Raw genomic sequence first — 14,344 nt, forward strand, 5'->3', positions numbered from 1 at the left:
TAACATGAACACATATGCAAATATAAAATACACTGATGAAGATAAGTTTATAGTCAAATAAGAATACTGCAATACTGTAATGTGGTATGCCAACCACTTAACTCTAGAATAAAGGTTAAAGGACAAAAGCATTTAAAAAAGCATGATAATTTGTTAATGGATACACAATATAAAAAGATGTAAATTGTGGCATAAAAATAAAAAATGTGCTGGGACAGTAAAGGGGAGAGATTTTATATGTGAATGAAGTAAAGTTTTCATCAGCTTAAAGTAGACTTTTATCTTTGAGATGTTTTATGTAAGCCTCATGGTAAGTACAAAGCAAAACCCTACAGTGAATTCACAAAAAATAATGAAGGGAATCAAAGCATAGATTATGGAAAAGTCATCATTTCACAAAGGAAGAGCAAAAGAGGAGGAAAAGAGCTACCGAAACAGCCAGAAAACAGTAAGATGGCATCAGTAAGTCTTTACCTATCAATAACTGCTTTAATTATAAGTGAATTGAGTTCTACAATCAAAGAAATAGAGTGGCTGAATGTATTATAAAAACAAGATCCAACAGTATGCTGCCTGCAAGACACTCACTCCACCTGTAAGGACAGAGACAGAAGAAAAGTGAAAGATGGAAGAATATTCCATGCAAATGGAAATCAATAGAGAGTAGGGGTAGGTATACTTGTGTCAGGCGGAATAGACTTTAAACCAAAGAGCTGTACCAAGAGACTAAGAAGATCATTATATAATGTAAGGGAGTCAGTTTATTAAGAGGCTAATAGCAATTGTAAATACATACATATACACCCAACATTGGAGCATCTAAATCTATTAAGCAAATATTAACAGATCTAAACGGAGAAATGACAACATACAATAACAGTGGGTGACTTAACACTCTACTGTTAGCAATAGATCATCCAGCCAGAAACCTAATGCAGACGTGCTGGACTGAAACTAGATTGTAGACCAGATGGACCTAACAGACTTATACAGAACAGTCTCACTTTCTTTAATAGTGTCTTTTAGATCAGAAGTTTTAAATTTCAACACAGTTGATTTATATGGATTTTCTTTCTTAAGGCATGTTCTTGTTTAAAAAATCTTCCCTATTCTGATGTCATGGAGCTCTTGCCCTGAATTAACTTCTAAAACTTCTTGGTTGAACTTTTAAAAAAGGTTTTGTCTATTTAATTTTAGAGAGGGGGGAAGGGAGGGAGAAAAAGAGGGAGAGAAACATTGATGTGAGGTAGAAACATTTATTGGTTGCCTCTCACATGCCTCCAACCAGAGACCGGGCCTGCAACCCAGGCATGTGCTCTGACAGGGAATTGAACTGGTGAACTTTTGGTTTGCAGGACAGTGTCCAACCCACTGAGCCACACCAATCAGGGTAGAGCTTTTTATGCATAGGTTTTATTCTACCTGAGATTGATGGTGAAATATGGTATGAGGTAGGGGATAATGCTGATTGTTAATTGGTTGTTTCAATTCTGCTCACTGAACAATCCACGTTTCCCTGCAGACACACAATGACAGCTAGCCCACGCACTTGTCAGGCCTGTTTCTGGACTCTGCATTCCACTGCACATGGCCTGTCTGAACCTCCCTGTGTTGGTGCCACATTTTCTGGAGCACTACCTCCCAATCTCAGGAACTGATATGGTTCTATAATAAGCCAAGGCCTTGAGATAACATCTTGGCTATTCCTGACACTTTGCGAATGCATGTGAATTTCACAGCCAGCTTGTTTCTGATCTGTTCACATGCACACTTGTGCATATACACAATAGTATTTTGATCATCACTGGGTTGAAAATTTGTAGTTGGGAGAATACCCATCTTAGTGTTACTGAATTTTCCAATACATGAAATGAATGTATCTATCCATTTATTTAATGGACAGATACATGTTTTGCAATAGGTGTATACATTTTCTACAGTGCTTATACATCATTTATGAAATTTATCCACATGTTCTTAAAAAAGAATTTTTATACTATTGCAAATTGCACCCTTGTGAAATTGCATTTATCTAAATTTTTCACAACTGTATAGAAAAAAATTGTAAATTCTAAATGATTCTTTTTTAAAATATATTTTATTAATTATGCTATTACAGCTATCCCATTTTTCTCTCTTTGCTCTCCTCCACCCAGTAGCCCCCATTTTCCCTAGCAATTGCCCCTTTAGTTCATGTCTATGGGTCATGCATATAAGTTCTTTAGCTACTCCATTTTTCTATACCGTTCTAAACATCCCCTTGTGTATTTTGTGCCTCCAATTTGTACTTTTTTTTAAAAAATTTTTTTAGATTTATTTATTTATTTATCTTTAGAGGGGAAGGGAAGGAGAGAAGGAGAGAAACATCAATGTATGGTTGCCTCTCATGAGTCCCCTGCTGGGAACTGGCCTGCAACCCAGGCATGTGCCCTGACTGGGAATCGAACCTCGATCGTCTGGCTTGCAGGCCCGCGCTCAATCCACTGAGCTACACCAGCCAGGGCTGAGTTTGTTGTCATTTTAATGTTCATAGTTTTGATCTTCTTTTTGCTAAATAAATCCCTTTGACATTTCATGTAATAATGACTTGGTGATGATGAACTCTTTTAGTTTTACCTTTTCTGGGAAGCACTTTATCTGCCACTTCCATTCTAAATGATAGCTTTGCTGGATAGAGTAATCTAGGTTGTAGGTCCTTGCTTTTCATCACTTTGAATACTTCTTGCCTGTCTCTTTTAGCCTGCAAAGTTTCTTTTGAGAAATCAGCTGATAGTCTTATGGGAACTCCTTTGTAGGTAACGCTCTCCTTTTCTTTTGCTGCTTTTAAGATTCCCTCTTTATCTTTAACCTTTGGCATTCTAATTATGATTTGTATTGGTGTATTCTTTGGGTCTCACTTGTTTGGGACTCTCTGTGCCTCCTGAACTTGTATGTCTATTTCCTTTGCCAAATTATGGAAATTTCCTTTCATTATTTTTTTGAAATAAGTTTTCAATTTCTTGCTTTTTCTCTTCTCTTTCTGGCACCCCTGCAATTTTAATGTTGGCATGTTTGAACTCGTCCAAGAGGCTCCTTAGCCTATCGTTGTTTTTTTAAAATTCTTTTCTCTTCTTATGGTTCTGATTGAATTTTTTTCCTACCTTATGTTCCAAATCATGATTTGATTCTTGGCTTCATCCACTCCACTGTTGGTTCCCTGTAAATTTTTCTTTTTAAAGATTGATTTTATTTATTTATTTATTTATTTATTTATTTATTTATTTATAGGGGAAGGGAAGGAGAAAGAGAGGGAGAGAAACATCAGTGTGTTGTTGCCCCTCACTTGGCCCCCACTGGGGACCTGGCCAGCAACCCAGGCTTATGTCCTGACTGGGAATTGAACCGGCAACTCTTTGGGTCACAGACCCATGCTCAATCCACTGAGTTATACCAGCCAGGGCCCTGTAAATTTTTATTTATTTCACTTAATGTAACCTTCTGCTTGGGTATTTTTTATGCTGTTGAGGTACCCAATGAGTTCCTTGAGCATCCTAATAGATTGCTTATTGCCTCTGATAGATTGCTTATCACCATTTTGTTTAGTTCTTTGGAGTTTTGTTCTATTCTTTCATTTGGGTCATATTTCTTTGTCTCCTCATTTTGGCAGCCTCCCTGTGTTTGTTTCTATGTGTTAGGTAGAGCTGCTTTGATTCTCTTAGTACTGTGGTTTTTGTAGAAAAGTGCACACACTAGAAATTGGATGGAGTAGAGCCATATGTAATTACATGAGCAGGGTAACTGGTGTGAACTAGGTTGATGGAGTCATGATATGATGTTGCTGCTCTGTGGCTCTGTATGGGGGAGGGCCTGGAAAAGGGATGGTGGTTGCTGCCTGGCCTCTGGAGTTTTGTCTGTGAGGAAGCTGTCCCTCAACACTTGCCCTGATGCCAGCTACTTCATTTTGTCCCCGTATGCCACTAGTGCGCTTCCTGCTGTTGCCCCTCACCTGGAGCCCACGTGTACGTTGTGGGCCCTTTAAGAGGAGAATCCTGAGAATCCTGCAGTCTCTTGCACTGCCCCAATCTCTACTGGTTTTTACAGTCAGAAGTTATGGGGATTTATCTTCCTGGCAATGGAGACCTGGGCTGGGTGGTTCAGTGTGGGCCTGGGATCCCTTGCTCATGATGTATCCTTCCCGGTTTTTAAAAAAGACTTTATTTATTTATTTTGAGAAGGGGGAAGAGAAACAATGTGTGAGAGAAACATCAATTGGTTACCTCTTGCACACCCCCAACTGAGGACCTGGCCAGCAATCCAGGCACATACCCCAACCAGGAATCCAACTATCGACCTTTTGGTTTGCAGGCTGGCACTTGGCCCACTGAGCCACACCAGCCAGGACCCCCTCCCAATTTTTATTTAGCAATCCACCATATGTGAATGTGGGAGGGACTGCCCGTTCTGTGTCTCTGTGCTTCTCTACACTTCTCCACGTGTGTCCACATCTCTGTCCCTCCTATCCATCTGGATGAAATGAGTTGAGTTCTTTACTTTCTTGGTTGTTGGACTTCCATACAGTTCGATTTCATGATGATTCTGAGTGATAGTTGTCTTGTCTAGTTGTAATTTTTGCTGTGGTTGTGTGAGGAAGTGGGTCATGTTTACCTATGCCTCCATCTTCTGTAAATGCTTCTTAATGATTCTTTCCTGTAGGTGGCTTGGGGCTTTTACTGTAGATAATCACCGAATCTGAGATGAAGGGCAGTTCTGTTTCCTTCCTGCATTCCATACAACTTCGCCTTTCCCTATGCCTTCCTATGCTGGGTCTAGTTCAATAGGGATGGTCTGCTTCACCCTACTCTTGATCCTCGAGCCAATGCTCTTGATGGCTGTTCCCTACTTGGTCTGACAGTTGCTGTAGTTTTTAGGTAGATATTCTTTCTTGGGTTAAGAAAGTTCCTATAACTGGAAGTCCTATTTTACTGCCTTAAAAAAATAATAAGTAGTTGTTGAAATTTATTGATTTATTTTTTAAAAATATTTTATTTATTTATCTTTAGAGGGGAAGGGAAGGAGAGAGGAAGAGAAACATCAATGTATGGTTGCTTTTCCTGCCTCCCCTGCTGGGAACTGGCCCCTGCTGGGAACTGGCCTGCAACCCAGGCATGTGCCCTGAATGTATTGATTTATTTTTTAAAAAGCTTTTATTTATTTATTTTTAGAGAGAGCGGAAGGGAGGAAGAGGGGGAAGAAAGCATCGATGCGTGGTCGTCTCCCGTGTGCCCCCTACTGGGGACCTAGCTTGCAACCCAGGCATGTGCCCTTGTAACAGGGTGCAGCCCAGAGGGGGCCCCCAAGTAGGGATTTGGAATGGGGTCCAGAACTTAAGGTGTCCAGGAAATATTAGAAAGATATATAAGATGTCCTCACTCCCCTGCCCCGACCCCCACCACAGGTGTGAGTTGGAGGAGGGGACAGATAGAGCAGGACTATTGAGAGCTGTTTTCCATAGCAACAGCTTTGCAGCTAACCTCTGACATGGTCATTTAACATATCTATAACCTTTAACTGGTTTCATAGATATGTTAAATAGCTGTGGCCATCCTTTGAGCCAGGGGGATGGAAGTGACTTCCACCCAAGATGTAACTGGGAGGCAACTCCCCTGGTTACAGCACCTACATGAGAGCTTGGAGATGATTGGCTCCACGCCACGGGGCCACGCCTGTTCAGACTCACTATAGCAGCCCAGAAACATTGGAAACGTACAGGAAGGCTGGCAGGTATAAATGATTGTGGGAGGAGTCATAAATGTGGATACAGAGAAAGACTGGCACAGGGATTTAAACCAGATGTGGCAGCTATTGAGAGGAATCACTGTGTGGCTTTGGTGAGAGTGAGGACCATGTGGCCTTGGGGTGCTCCCTCTTGTCATGTGGCTTGGGAAGCAGGAGAGACTTTTCCTGGAAGAAAAAGGGTACAAGGACTTTTGTTGGTGGGCCATGAGAAGGTGCCACATGGCTTTGGATTAATTGGAGATCCTGGCCGTGACACAGCTGATGGTGCCGGGAGGCTGAATCACAGACTTCTGCAACTTTTCCTGAGATATGGTTCCCCAGATAAGGGCAGAGGGAGAAGGAAGGACTATGTGCATCTGTGGGTATCCTAAAGGACTTTGATATTTTAAGGAAGACATTAGGTCACTACTTTAAGTCTATATAGCTTTAAACAAACATTTCCTTTTCACAAATCTCTGGCATTAAGAGACATCTTTCCTCTGTCAGTGGACAATCTGAACCTAGTGCAGGTAATTTTAGTAATAGTATATTGTACCCCCTTGGCCCTGTTCTGTAACAGTTTTTGGCATCCCTAGATGGGACAATAATTGTCTGTGGCAGTCCGAACCCCTCAGGTGCGAGAATAAGACTTTGAAATTTTTCCAGTCTCTGAGAATTTCTCTGTACTCCTGAGGGCATCAGCTTCCTAATCACACCTGAAAGGTGAAAAGGAAACAGAATGGGGAATAGAGCAGAGAAGTGAAAAGTGAAATGTTTTGTTTGAAAACTTGTTTCTGAACACTGTTTTGGAATAATGGAGTTGTGGAAAATGGTTTGGTTAGTACGCTGCTTCTGGGTTGCCCCTGTCTGTTCACTTACAGTTTCAGTGAGCCCAGGTGGCACTAAGGGAACCTGTACTCAGGTTTTGGGAGGAAGCAAATCCCTAGGCTCTCTAAGCCAAGCCTGCATGTATGTTGGGGATTGGACAGTAAGCCATGTGGGTACGCTGCTATTTTGGGTAAAATGAAGGATAAGCCACATGAGTGCCCCATTGTGGAGGATGGGTGGTGCATTGGTGTCACTATCTTGGATGACCTGTCATGCTTGGGCACTGCCATCTTGGACGATGGGTGCCCTGAGAGTTCTGCCATCTTGGAACTGGGCAAGGTGGTGGGCTAAGGGTTCTCTTTGGATTATGGGCTGCATGTTGCTGCTGTGTGGGCACTGCACCAGTCAGGTTCTCTGCAACTGGTTCTGATAGGGATGGCTCTGGTTCTGAAGGTCATGAACTGGGGTCCAAAGGTAACCATGTGATTTATAGTGTGTTTGCAAAGTCTAAGCTTCAGAAAGCTGCAGGATGTCCCTGAGAATCTAGGAACTTTTAGTGGAAGGTACCTATAGTGCTAGGGATTTATGGCTGTCAGATACTGAGTTTAAGTACTGAGTTTAAGTATAGTCCTTCACCATGTGGGAAAGGAACAGGAAAGGAATGATGGTTAAATCTGGATGGGTGAAAATTAGAAAGGTTGTGAAAGTTTTAAACCTGGAAGAAAGGAAACCTCAACTACTTGTCTTCTGCTTTTATGGGAATGGGGTTCCAGTTTAGTTCTGTTTCTGATCAGAAATCCTCTGTATTTGAAGGCCTAATTAAGGTTGCCTGTAGCTGGTTGGGGAGAATGCCTTTGCCACTCAGGACCCAGGAAGGGTCATTTGGGGCTGACAAGTGCTTCAGCCTGAGGCAAAGCAGCATGTCTCTGCTGTGAGACTGGGACTGAAAGAGCATACCTCTGCAGGGCACCAATGGACACATTGGTGCAAGAGAAAGCTTCTACCTGTGTATTGTTCTGGAACTCTGTGTTTTGGATTTTTCTCTGTATCTGCTCTGAAAAGGAAATCAAAGATTCCAAGGAAAGTTGAAATTTCATACTCTGTAGGAAAGTGAACAAGAAAAAGAATTTTCCATTATGCTTTGTATTTTTCTCCCTACTTGATCCCTCCAGAATTTGGCATTCTGAAGGAGTGAGTGATGACATAAGGGGTTTTTTTTTTGCATAAATCCAATAAGACCAGTCATTAATCGTGGTTTTGTTAACCAAGACTTTGACTGGAATGTCACACCTGAAGAAGGAATGTAGGGGTTCTGGTCATCATCAGAAAGCCCCGAGGAACTGGGATTGACTTGCGAAGCTAGCAAAAGCCTATGAGAAAAAGCCTGATACTTTGGTTGGTTGTGCAGTTCATGGCAGTCTTTCCAGGGAAGGAATGAAGGCTGCTTTCATGAAAGATGGCTAAAAAGGAACCTGTAGGCACAGTGGAAGCCTCAAGGATTTGAGTGAAACGACTGGTACAGGTGAAGCCAGATGACGTACAGGTGAAGCCAGATGACGGATGTGTGGCTCTGCTTCTGTGCCCCAAGGGGTGAACTGAAAAGTCAATCTAAAGCTTCCCTGTGTGAGTTCCAGCAAAGCAGACTTAAAGATCATAGATGATCCAGGCTGTTCTTGGTGTGTTTATGCAAATGAACAGGCAAAATGAAAAGCTGGACTCGATGTAGTCCCTTCAATGACAATGAGGGTGATCTCAGGGAGAAAAACTGTGGTTCAAGGAAAATCACAGTGCTCACTATTGGATGTCAGAATGTTGCGGCTAACTGACTTGAAAGTTTATTTTCATTTGGAAGTTGAAACTGGGTTTGTAATAGCACCAAAGATGTTCAATTTACAGGCTCGAAGGATTTGTCAAATTACCACTATTAGACATCATTGCAGAAAAGTCCTTGCAACTGGGTGTCTTCCCAAAGGACAATTTCACAGACACAGAGACTGGCTTGGGGATTGTTGTGTGGATTGACATGTGTGTTCTTCCTTCTGTTTTCATAGGCTGTATACCTATGACCTCATTACCTGAGTGATTGCTTGCAATATAGACCTCATTTAAGGAACCCATCTTCATCATCGCCCCTTGAGACTCAATGGTTTGGCTGAACTAAGTGGCTGGGTTTGCGAAAGGTTGGGGCAGTCTGTGGGTTTCACCTTGAACTGATTTTCCATTTTCTGTGCCAATGGCTTGGACAGAAAAGGCCCAGATATCTGAAAGGGGGGAAATTTTAAAATATTAGCCTCAGCCTGAATGAAGTACAGTGGGCCACAAGGGTTTTGGATAGGTGTAGCATGCCTTGTACACCTTCCTCCAGATAAGCCATTCTTCACCTAAGTCCCTGACTTCATCATTTAGTGGTTATGATTTAATTGTGTCTTCCAACTCTTTCCAAATCTTTCACCTCCAGAATATGACTAGGCTGCCAACTGTCCAGTAATGCCAGCCTTTGGACAAAAAGCCTGTGACTTCCTGGTGACAGCCAAGTGACCAGGATTCTGTAAGGTCCTTCCCCTTACGGAAGGACTCCCTCTGTGTTGCACATCCCCCCTTTCAGGGCACCCCTGACCCAAGGGTAGGTAGGACAATGTCCATGTCCAGCCAGAAGTAGTTACAAGAAGACGAAACCTTCATCCATTGTCTTTTATATGATTATAAAGTGGTTGTATATCTGAAAGGAGGGATTGAAACAGGGTTCAGCCAAGAGGGGGGCCCTAAATAGGGATTTGGAATGGGGTCCAGAACTCAAGGTGTCCAGAAAATATTAGAAAGATATATAAAATGTCCTCACCCCTTCCCCCCACAGGTGTGAGTTGTGGGAAGGGACACACAGAGGAGGAACATGCAGAGCTGTTTTGTCCAGCAACAGCTTTGCAGCTAACCTCTTGCATGGTCATTAAACATGTCTATAACTTTTAACTGGTTTCATGGATATGTTAAATAGCTGTGGCCATGCTTTGAGCCAGGGGAATGAAAGTGACTTCCACCCAAGATGTAACTGGGGGGCAGCTCTCCCTGGTTACAGTGCCTACGTGAGAGCTTGGAGGAGATTGGCTCCATGACCTGGGGCCACACCTACCCAGACTCACGATGGCATCCCAGTAAACTTGGAATAATACAGGAGTGCTGGCAGGTGTAACTGATTGTAGGAGGAGTTGGAAATAGGGGTACAGAGGAAGGTTGGCGCAGGGATTTAAACCCAGACTTGGCAGCCATGAGAAGAGAGAACCATGTGGTTTTGCCAGAGTGGGGACCCCCGCAGCTTTTGTGAGGAGAGAACCACGTGGCTTTGGCAAAGTGGGGACCCCTGCAGTTTTGCTGAGGAGAGGACCATGTGGCTTTGGGGTGCACCCCTTGGAGGAGGAGAGGATTTGCCTGGAATAAAAGGGGTGAAAGGACTCTTACTGGTAGGCTGTGAGAAGGTGCCACACAGCTTTGGATTAGCTGGAGACCCTGGAGGTGACACGGCTGATGGTGCCAGGAGCCTAAATCATGGACCTCTTCTGCAACTTTTCCTGAGATACAGTACCCCAGATTAGGGCAGTGGGAGAAGTAAGGACTATGTGTGTCTGTGGGTATCCTAAAAGACTTTAATATTTTAATGAAGACATTGGGTCACTACTCTAAGTCTGTATAGCTTTAAATAAACATTTCCTTTCCTTTTCACAAATCTCTGACATTGAGAGACATCTTTCCTCTGGTAGCGGACAATGAGAACCAGTAGGGCTACTCTCAGTAATAGTATATGTACCCCGCTTTGGCACCTGTGTTCTGTAACATCCTGAATGGGAATTGAACTGGCAACCCTTTGGTTCATAGGCGAGCTCTCAATCCATTGAGCCACACCAGCCAGGACTAATTTCTTTCTTTTTTAAATTGAATTTTTAAAGAGAGAGAGAGGAAGGAAGAGAGAAAAACATTGATTAATTGTTCCACTTATGCATTCATTGGCTGCCTCCTCTAGGTGCCCTGACCAGGCATTGAACCCACAAGCCTGACATATCAGGACAATGCTCTAACCAACTGAGTTACTTGGCCGGCCCAAAATTTATTGATTTCCTTGGGGTATGAATTGAAATTATGATTATGTTTTCCAATAATTTTTCCATATTACCTATTAAACATATGTTGTAATAATATTGTTCATAATATACTATTAAAAATAACCTGTAGACTTCTGGCCAAGATGGAGGCATAGGTAGACACCCTTTGCCTCCTTGCACAACCAAAATAAGGACAACAACAATTTAGAAACAAAATAACAACCAGAACTGACAGAAAATTGAACTGTATGGAAGTTGAACACCAAGGAGTTGAAATGGACACATTCATCCAGACCGGTAGGCGTAGTGGAGTTTAGGGCCAAGCAGAGTGGGGTCATGGCACAAGAAATGGTGATACCAGGCACACAAGGCACCCTGGGCACACAGGTGGTGGCTGGCAGACCCCATGCATGGGGTGGCAATAGGCAGATGGGGCAGACCCAGTGAGGCAGCAATTGTGAATTGAAGCACAGCGTGCAAGGTGGCTGGCTGACCAGGCGGTCCCACGCTCGCTCACAGATAAACCAGGCAAATCTGAGGAGACAGACAGACTGCACAAATCCAGGGACCAGTGCCAGGAAATAAAGCCTCAAAACACTGATTGGAAACACCTGTGGGGGTTGAAGGGCAGCAAGAAACTCCCAGCCTCACTGGAGAGTTTGTTGGAGAGACCCACAGGGTCCTACAGCATATGCAAGCCCACCCACCCAGGAATCAGCACCAGAAGGGCCCAGTTAGCTTGGGGGAAGTGGCAGAGGGGACTGAGGTCTGACAGAAAGTGGAGCAAGCACCATGGTTTCTTCTCGGACCCACCTCCACATATAGCATCACAATCCAGCAACTGGGTTGTCCTGCCCTGAGGAACACCTAAGACTCCACTGCTCGTATGTAACAGACACAACAAGACAAAAAAAAGGCTTAAATGAAAGAACAGATTAAAGCTTCACAGCAAATACAACTAAGCGACCAAGAGATAGCCAACCTATCAGATGCACAGTTCAAAGCACTGGTGATGAGAATGCTCACAGAATTGGTTGAATTTGGTAACAAATTAGATGAACAAATGAAGGCTATGGTAAGTGAAATGAAGGAACATGCACAGGGAACCAATAGTGATTGGAATGAAACTGGGACTCAGATAAATGGAGTGGACCAGAAGAAAGAAAGAAACAACCAAACAGAAAAGAATGAAGAAACAGGAATTGAAAAAATGAAGCAGAGAAGGACCTCCGCCAAGATGGAGGCATAGGTGGAAACACTGTGCCTTCTCCCACAACCAAGTGTGAACACAACAAAGGTTTGGAGAACTAGGACACACCCAAAGACCAGAAAACAGAATTATACGGAAGTCCGACAACTTCAAACCGTTCAATGGGGATGGTAAGAGAGGTGGAGCCAGCAGCGGAGCTGGGTCGGACAGGACAGATCCCCCGACCTAGGCGCGCAGGCAGCCTGGAACCAGTCGGGGTGTGGGGCAGACTGACCGCAGTCGCACATTCGCGCACAGTGAGACGGACCACACAGGCCCCAGGGGGCGAACCCAGTGGTGGAGGGCTGACGGCGGTGGCACACTTGCGTGCAGTGGAACGAAATGCGTGGGCCTGGTGACGGTGGTGGCTGCGGCACCGGGCTGTAGCGGCAGGCAGCAGACGGGAAGCCATTGTCCCTCTTTGACCCCACCCCCACATACAACGTCACAACCCAGCCACTTAGTTGCCCTGTTCTAGTGAACACTTTAGGGCTCTGATCCTGCTATGGAACAGGCACGAACAACCCAAAAGATGGTGCAAGAAGAACTCAAAGTCCCAGAGCCAATAACTCTAAGCGACTGAGAAATTGCCAGCCTCTCAGAAGCACAATTCAAGACACTATTTATCAGGATGCTCACAGAACTGGTAGATTATAGTCACAAATTAGAGGAACATAGTCACAAATTAGAGGAACATATGAAGGCTAAACTAATTGAAATGAAGGGAGATGCACAGGAAACCAATAGTGATGGAAAGGAAACTGGGACTCAAATCAATGGAATGGACCAGAAGGAAGAACAAAACATCCCACCAGAAAGGAATGAAGAAATGAGAATTCAAAAAAATGAGGAGAGGCTTAGGAACCTCCAGGACATCTTTAAACGTTCCAACATCCGGATTATAGGGGTACCAGAAGGGGGAAAGAAACAGCCACGAGTGGAAAACGTATTTGAACAAATAATAAAGGAGAACTTCCCCAGTCTGGCAAAGGAAATAGACTTCCAGGAAATCCAGGAAGCTCAGAGAGTCCCAAAGAAGTTGGACCCAAGAAGGAACACACCAAGGCACATCATAATTACATTAGCCAAGACCAAAATGAAGGAGAGAATCCTAGAAGCAGCAAGGGATAAGGGGACAGTCACCTACAAAGGAGTACCCATCAGACTGTCAGCGGATTTCTCAAAAGAGACCTTACAGGCAAGAAGGGGCTGGAAAGAAGTATTCCAAGTCATGAAATCCAAAGACCTACAGCCAAGATTGCTTTATCCAGCAAAACTTTCATTTAGAATGGAAGGACAGATAAAGTGCTTCTCAGATAAGGTCAAGTTCAAGGAGTTCATCATCACCAAGCCCTTATTATATGAAATGCTAAAGGGACTTATATAAGAAAAAGAAGATGAAAAATATGAACAGTGAAAGGACAGCAAACACACAGTTATTAACAACCACACCTAAAACAAAAGCAAACCAAGAGGACAGCTAGATCAGGAGTGGAACCATAGAAATGAAGAACACATGGAGGGTTAGAAACAGGGGGATGGGAGGAGGAGAAGGGGGGAGAAGGCACAGAAAATAGCATAGATGGTAGGTAGAAAATAGATAGGGGGAGGGCGAGAATAGTGGGGGAAATATAGAATCTAAAGAACTTGAGACACGTGGTTATAAACTAAGGGGGGAGAATAGTGGGGGAGGGAGTGTGCGGTGGAGGGGAATGAAGGGGGGAATAGAACAACTGTAATGGTATAATCAATAAAATATATTTTAAAAATGAAACAGATAAGAATGAAGAAACAAGAATTCAAAACATGAGAAGAGGCTTAGAAACCTCCAGGACATCTTAAAATGTTTCAACATCTGAATTACAGGGGTACCAGAAGGAGAAGAGGAAGAGCAACAAGTGGGAAACTTATTTGAACAAATAATAAAGGAGAACTTTCCCAATCTTCAAAAGAAATAAACTTCCAGGAAGTTCAGGAAGCTCAGAGAGTCCCAAAGAAGTTGGACCCAAGAAGGCACACACCAAGGCACATCATAATTACATTAGCCAAGATAAAAATTAAGGACAGAATTCTAGAAGCAGCATGGGATAAGTAGACAGTTACCTACAAAGGAGTTCCCATCAGACTGTCAGCGGATTTCTCAAAAGAGACCTTCCAGGGAAGAAGGGGCTGGAAAGAAGTATTCCAAGTCATGAACTCCAAAGACCTACATCCAAGATTGCTCTATCCAGCAAAGCTTTCATTTAGAGTGGAAGGGCAGATAAAGTGCTTCTCAGATAAGGTCAAGTTCAAGGAGTTCACCATCACCAAGCCCTTATTTTATGAAATGTTAAGGGATTTATCTAAGAAAAAGAAGATAAAAACATGTATAGGAAAATGACAGCAAACTGGCAATTATTAACATCCACACCTAAAACAAAAA

Source organism: Sturnira hondurensis, unplaced genomic scaffold (genome assembly GCF_014824575.4).
Source record: "Sturnira hondurensis isolate 20B ecotype Veracruz unplaced genomic scaffold, ASM1482457v3 Scaffold0002582, whole genome shotgun sequence".
NCBI classification, from domain to species: domain Eukaryota; kingdom Metazoa; phylum Chordata; class Mammalia; order Chiroptera; family Phyllostomidae; genus Sturnira; species Sturnira hondurensis.